The sequence below is a fragment of the Tachypleus tridentatus genome, chromosome 12 (assembly GCF_004210375.1).
Source record: "Tachypleus tridentatus isolate NWPU-2018 chromosome 12, ASM421037v1, whole genome shotgun sequence".
NCBI lineage: Eukaryota > Metazoa > Arthropoda > Merostomata > Xiphosura > Limulidae > Tachypleus > Tachypleus tridentatus.
Genome location: NC_134836.1, coordinates 15516466 through 15523078, shown reverse-complemented (window position 1 = coordinate 15523078; position 6613 = coordinate 15516466). Strand labels below are relative to the sequence as shown.

General features: G+C 34.3%; 1 long non-coding RNA gene across 1 annotated transcript; it reads right to left on the bottom strand.

Moving 5' to 3' along the window:
• Positions 1-1293: 1293 nt before the first annotated feature.
• LOC143234583 (uncharacterized) lies at positions 1294-2088 on the bottom strand. Its single transcript, XR_013018721.1, has 2 exons — positions 1876-2088; positions 1294-1573 (listed from the first exon to the last, which is right to left on the bottom strand). It is a non-coding gene; the product is annotated as an uncharacterized LOC143234583 (long non-coding RNA).
• Between the last annotated feature and the right edge of the window lie 4525 nt (positions 2089-6613).

Below are 6613 nucleotides of genomic sequence, written 5' to 3'. Positions count from 1 at the left end.
TTTTTCGAGTGTATGTTAACACGACAGAGAAGATTCATATATGTAAACAATGTGTTGTAAATAATACACCTCAAAGTATAATTTTTGTTCTAGACGAAACAAATAATCACGCATGATATTTCTTCGGTTTTCAAATCATGAATAGTAACAGATATAATTGGTCTGTAGTAAGCATACTATTGAAACTTTGTTACCGTAACAAAGTTACCAAATAATGTATGTCGAAAAATTTCTAGTTTTTGAAAATTGTAGCAGGTTAGTGAGCTTAGAAACTGGTAACATGTTTCAGGAACTTTTTATCTCCAACCAATCAGACTGAGTGCTACAAGTAGTATCCTAGAGTATCCCAGAAGATTTCTGAAACATAGATTTATTAAACGAAAGTTCATAAATGATAAGCGAGGTATGAGACAAGAACTTGGTTCACCTTATGTTCTATCTCTTCCTTTTCACAACTGAAAAGATGAGCCCAGTATCACTACATCTTAAAGTGTGAAAATGTAACGAAAAAAAATGAATTTTGATAGATGAAAAGCAATTTGAATGTTACGAAATGCAACAGTATAAAACATTTTCGTTATAATCAATCATCTGTATATAAATATTAATTATTCACTTTGTAACGTACCAACTGTATATTGTATATTTTTTCTTAGTTTGTAACTCATTTGATTGATATTGTTCCATTGCTGCATTTATACTGAAATAATGTCTTGCCCGATGATATACGACCTTTTCTTCAAAAACTGCATTGCAGATTTAGTTCCAAAAGTCTATCTTGTAAAGTCATTACAAGTGAAACAAAAACTATCAGTTATAGTGCTAACATGACATTATGGGCGAGTCTTTGGTCTTCTGGGTTCGTGTCTGAGAGCTTATAACATCAAAAGTCGAGTTTGAATGCCAGCGGTGGATGATTCACAGATATCTCATTGTGTAACTTTAAGCTTGAGACTAAACAATTTTTTTTTAATTAGAAAAACAAACGGCTCCTCCGACGGTGGCTAAGCGCTAAGTTAATGATGTATAACGTTAAAATCAGGTTTTGATACATACGATGGGCAGAGATTTATCATTGTATAGGTTTGGAAAGCTCCAACAAGCAAAACAAGCGTTTTTTTTTTATTCTGTAATATTGTATATTTTTTTTAATTTTATATTACTTGCACAAATACATATTCAATCATTACAAAAACACATGTATTTACTTCAAACAATACTGAACCTGAATATTTGTAAATAATAGTCGCTGTTTCTTTTGTCTTTGCATTTCTAAACACAAGTGAAAAGACAAACCAACAAAAACATTTTATTTCGGCAGTTGGAGGTTGTGTTCAAATACACATTTAACATTTAAAGTTTAAACGCCGAAAACTAGCAAAGCATTAGAAACTAGCAAGCAAAAATTTGTGATAAAATCGTATTAACCATAGATGTTTTTCTCTACATTTCTCTGAATTTGTCCATTGCGAATACGGATGAATGTAAAAATAACATTTCATATCTGTTTCTTGTTCCCTCCAAGTCACTTCCGAAGAGGCCTTGCTTCAACATGAGAAGTCGGTGTGCTGGGCTATGACAGACAAAAGATTCTTTGCAACCATATTTATGTATGCATTATCGTAAGTATGATAGTAATTATAGTAGGAGTTGGGCGGATAAAACAATGCAGGCAGTACAAACTATGTACTCGTATACCTCTTTAACAACCGAATAATAACTTTTCAAAGGTATCCGAAAGATATCATTAGGTGATAAACAAATTACTTACAAAATTACAAGTCACAGAGCAGAGACAAAAAGTCACAAAACCACAAATTTTTTAAACTCACTGACATTGTTGAACGCTTCTAGCTACGTAATAAACAGTCTTACCATAGTAATAAGTGACCAAATAGGACAGTACATAAGAACCATGTTCTAATACTGGCGTGAAGTTGCTAATTAAATTGATTAACTAATTTATCAATCCTTAGTATTAGTATATAAACGCAACCATAACTCACACTACATCATCCAAATACCACTGCGCAATGTGTGCAATTAAATGCACACTCAAAATGTAAACACAGACAATAAATGAAGAGAATGCACACACCCACAAATACTATAATTTACACATACCGTAATATTATGGTGCACATCTACATTGATGATATACATACAGGATATCAACACGAATGAATGATCATATCATCTTGTATAAAAGAAGTGTATAAACAAGTGAGAAAATATTTAAAAGATTGAATTTGTAGAAATGGATACACCAAAAAGTGAGAAAACAGGGAATAAATGGGCATGGTGTAATAAAACTTCCTCTGTACAACCTTTTCATGCAAAGAAAAAACGTAGAAGTTATGGGTCGATATGAATATCTAATTCTTCTGGTTTTGTATGAACAAAATTTATAGTACATATATTGCCTACTATAATTCGATTCACAGAAACTTCGAGTCATTATATGATCAGTTTAAACCATCTGGATTACTGTATACAGGATAGAAAAATTAAACGAATTAGACACGAACATAATGTTGAACACGCCCATGGATATCGCGCAAAATTGTTACAGGGGTGGGGAAAAGTCAAAATCAAGCGATGATGGGCCCGCTTTCAAAATTTTGCTGTTAGACTCAAGATAATATGCAACCTCCTACAGTCAGATTTGATGAGTTTAATATTTGTAAGATTAATTTAAGCCATAGTGCAAAATTACAGCCATATTTGCTTCATAGTAGCAAATTTTGGTTTAGCTCAACCACATTTTCTCATGGATGTCTGCAAGACTGCGTCGGTCTCTTTGATTACCTGAGTGAGAATTGCCATATCCAATATCCAAGAAGCCACCATGGTCGTGAAGTTTTCAATATTTAGCTAGAGGTTAGGTATTTAGAGATTATAACTAAAACTGCTCTCAAACCTGGTGATTTTTATAGAGACTTAAGAATTATTGTGAAATGAATAAAAACTTGTAAATTTATACACCTATGCTGAAAGAATAAAGAAAGAAAATTATAATTTTCTAGGGGAGTGCCCTCTCCAGTGTGTTTATTTGGAAGTAAGCACAAAGCAACAAAATGGGCTATCTTTGCTCTGCCTACATCGGGTAATGAAACACCAGGTTTTTAGCGTTGTTAGTCCGCGGACATGCTGTTTTGCCATTGGAAGGAGCCCCTCTTGAATCTTTCCTTATTTTCAGTCGTATTTAAACGAAGATCAGTTTAAAAATAAAGAAACAATATTAAAGAGTTAAGAAAGTTAAAGAAAAAATAAAAGTGTTAAACAGCGTAACATTCATACAATGGGAAATATCCGTATTGTAATTATGCACTTTAAGATCGCTAAGAATGAGTGTCTTAAAAGAAGTTATTAAGCATGTTTAAAGTAGAACTTGCGCCTGTCTGTAGTTGTGAAGATTTCGAGTGGTCTTTTGTAAGACCTAAACATCACCAAAATAATCAAATATATGTTCGAATGGCTTCTTTGTGAGTTTACGGAATGTCTCGACCAACTCTTCTGTAAACTAAAACTACAATATTATTAGAAAAAATGTTTAATCAGAAAAGGGGAATACCGATTGTCAAAAAATACAGAAACAATGTGTCATAATACGATAGCATGTGTATACAAATAAGCATTTTCATTATTTCTTCTGTTTTTACATTCCTCCACCTCCACTATCCATAGCATCTGAAACTAAATATTTTCTAAATAAAATATATAGCTACAAAATTTCTGCTTCGCTTTCCCCTAGAATCACCATCTCCATATGCATGATTCTTACCCTTCCATATAGTCAGCTTCAAGGATGGCTACTTTATCTGCAGTATCTATAAAATTTGCAGTCACACGCTATTGGCTGTAATTCGAAACATACCATTAGCCACTACTGTGACTGCCAATCCAATGTTTGAAACTAAGTTTGATGCTAACTTTTGAGCTATGGCTTAAATATGTTAAATATTTCTGTTGTAGGTAACAGCCTAGCCAATTTTATATTGTTTTAGACGTTTATCTAACATGGCCCAAATTAGTCGTGCAATGGTAAAAAACAAAAAGTGATCCTGTCAGCAGCATCGTGCTGTGTAATAATCTTTGCTGGTGACATTCCAGTATGAAGCAGAGGTTCTAGCAAAGCTGAAATCGAATGCAAGTAGCAATCATTCCTTGCTAGGATGAGCAAATAGTGAAATGATATAGGAATTGTCATTAATCCTGCTAAATTCACAATCATATTTTTCAAATTCAAGAACAGACAACAGACGTGCCAATGAGGAAAATCATCACTATTAACAAGCCACATTAAAACTATGGCTACCAAATTTACCAATGACATACCTACACTAAAAGTTAAAGTGGGAAATACGGGTGAAGAACAACAGTCACTTATGGTCTACCAAAGCATTATCCAATCTATCATGAATTATGCATGACTGATGATCATTATGAGTAAAACACAGATAGATAAAAATAGATATGATACAAAATTTGATACTGGTCACAGAATGTGCTTTAGCCACTTCGTCAAAGCCATAGTACTTCTCACGAGTTTCAGGAACACCAACAATGCTTATAAGCAGAGTTCTTCACTAGAGTCTAGCAGTGTAAGTACCGTACATTCAGTCATCGAAAAATGCCCTTCTCAACACACATTCCTATTCTACAACAACCTCACAATAACAAATGAAGCAAGGGGCTGTCTATAAAGGCACGTCAGGAAACTGGTACTATGCAGTCACTACTATCTTAATAGTAGAGCTTTAGAAGGAAGAACAGCAAAGCTTGACTGTCCGTGATGACAAGAAAACCCACTTATAGAGAAAAATATATATGTAAAAACCAGCAGTTTTTACATATATATTTAAAGCTTGACTGTACACTAAATTAAAATGTTTAAAACTAGGTTAAGCAAAACAAAACTGAAGAGAAGATTAATTTATATAAAATAAAATGTGTAACTGTAAATACTAGACAGCTAGCTTAGACAAGAACCATACATGTCATGACTTTACTGGTGTACTGTAAGATACACTACATGACAATTAGTTGGTTCGCCTATTTCAGCCACACCCATTGCTAACAGGTGCATAAAATCAAGCATACAGCCATGCAATCTCCATAGACAAACATTGGCAGTAGAATGGGTTGTACTGAAGAGCTCATTGGCTTTCAACATGGCACTGTCATAGGATGCCATTCTTCCAACAATTCAGTTAGTTAAATTTCTGCCCTGCTAGAGCTGCTCCGGTCAATTGGAAGTGCTGTTATTGTAAAGTGTAAACGTATAGGAGCAACAACACCTAAGCTACGAAGCGGTAGGCCACACAAGCTCACAGAACGGGACCACCAAATACTGAAGCACGTAGCGCGTAAAAATCGTCTCTTCACAGTTGCAACACTTAGTACTGAGTTTCAAAGTGTCTCTGGAAGCAACGTCAGCACAAGAACTGTTCGTTGGGAGCTTCATGAAATGGGTTTCCATGGCCAAGCAGTCGCACAGAAGCCTAAGATCACCATGCACAATGCCAAGCGTCGGCTGGAGTGGTGGAAAGCACAGCGCCATTGAACTCTGGAGAATGAATGGTAAAAACATAGTAACTTTATGGTAAGATAATCCTCTTAAAAGTATATGCCAGGCTATGTAAAATGAGGAATTTGACAAGCTTGCAAGAGAAGTCATTTTTCAAATTCTGCACTATGTTATTAGTGTATCAAAACACAAGCACATAAGTATCAGTGCAGATTTATTCTTCTTTCAATAAGTTTCAACAGCCAAAACTCATATTAACTATTTGTATAACTAAATATGGCAAGTGTAAAAGACGTGAGCTTTAAAAACGAACACCACCACACACAAATGGCCAGCATCGTAGGCGTCTAACACTTAGAGCAAAACTGGTAAGAGCTGTCTCCCTCATTTCAGGGTTAGTGTACACACAATAGTTTTGATAACAATGTTAGCTATTTTGCTTTTCCTTCTCCACTTTCCCACAAAGCTAAGCAGTAATGAGCCACGTGTTACTCAGGCAATGCTTGATTACACCCGCAGTAAATCAGTAGATTTTCCATATGTGTAACAGGTGCATATGTTCTCATAAGGAGCTTATAAAATTATTTGTATACATACATAAGCATATATATATATTAATAATAATGTATAAAGTTGCTTAATAATGATTGTAACATTTTCAGGTATCTTTTTTTTTGAGTTATGATTGAACGATTTCTCGTGAAGTTAAATATGTTACAAATCTAGACTTAAAGTAAAACAGACACACGTATATATATATATGTATGTTATGGAACAATATCAAAAATTAATTTCAGAACAGGCAGTATACATTTTAGATATTTAGCTCCACTTATTTTTCTGCAAGTTTCATGCTATATGAGAATGGAAACTACTAAGACTGCAACAGATGTTGAAAAAAACTCAAACACCAATCTAGTTTATAAAATATTCGCAGCCCGCTAGTACAGCGGTAAGTCTACGGATTTGCAATGCTGAAATGAAGGGTTGGATTCCCCTCGCGGGGGCTCGACAGATAGTCCTATGTGGCTTTGCTATAAGAAACACACAAAAATATTTTTTTGACGAATAAATATAAATAAA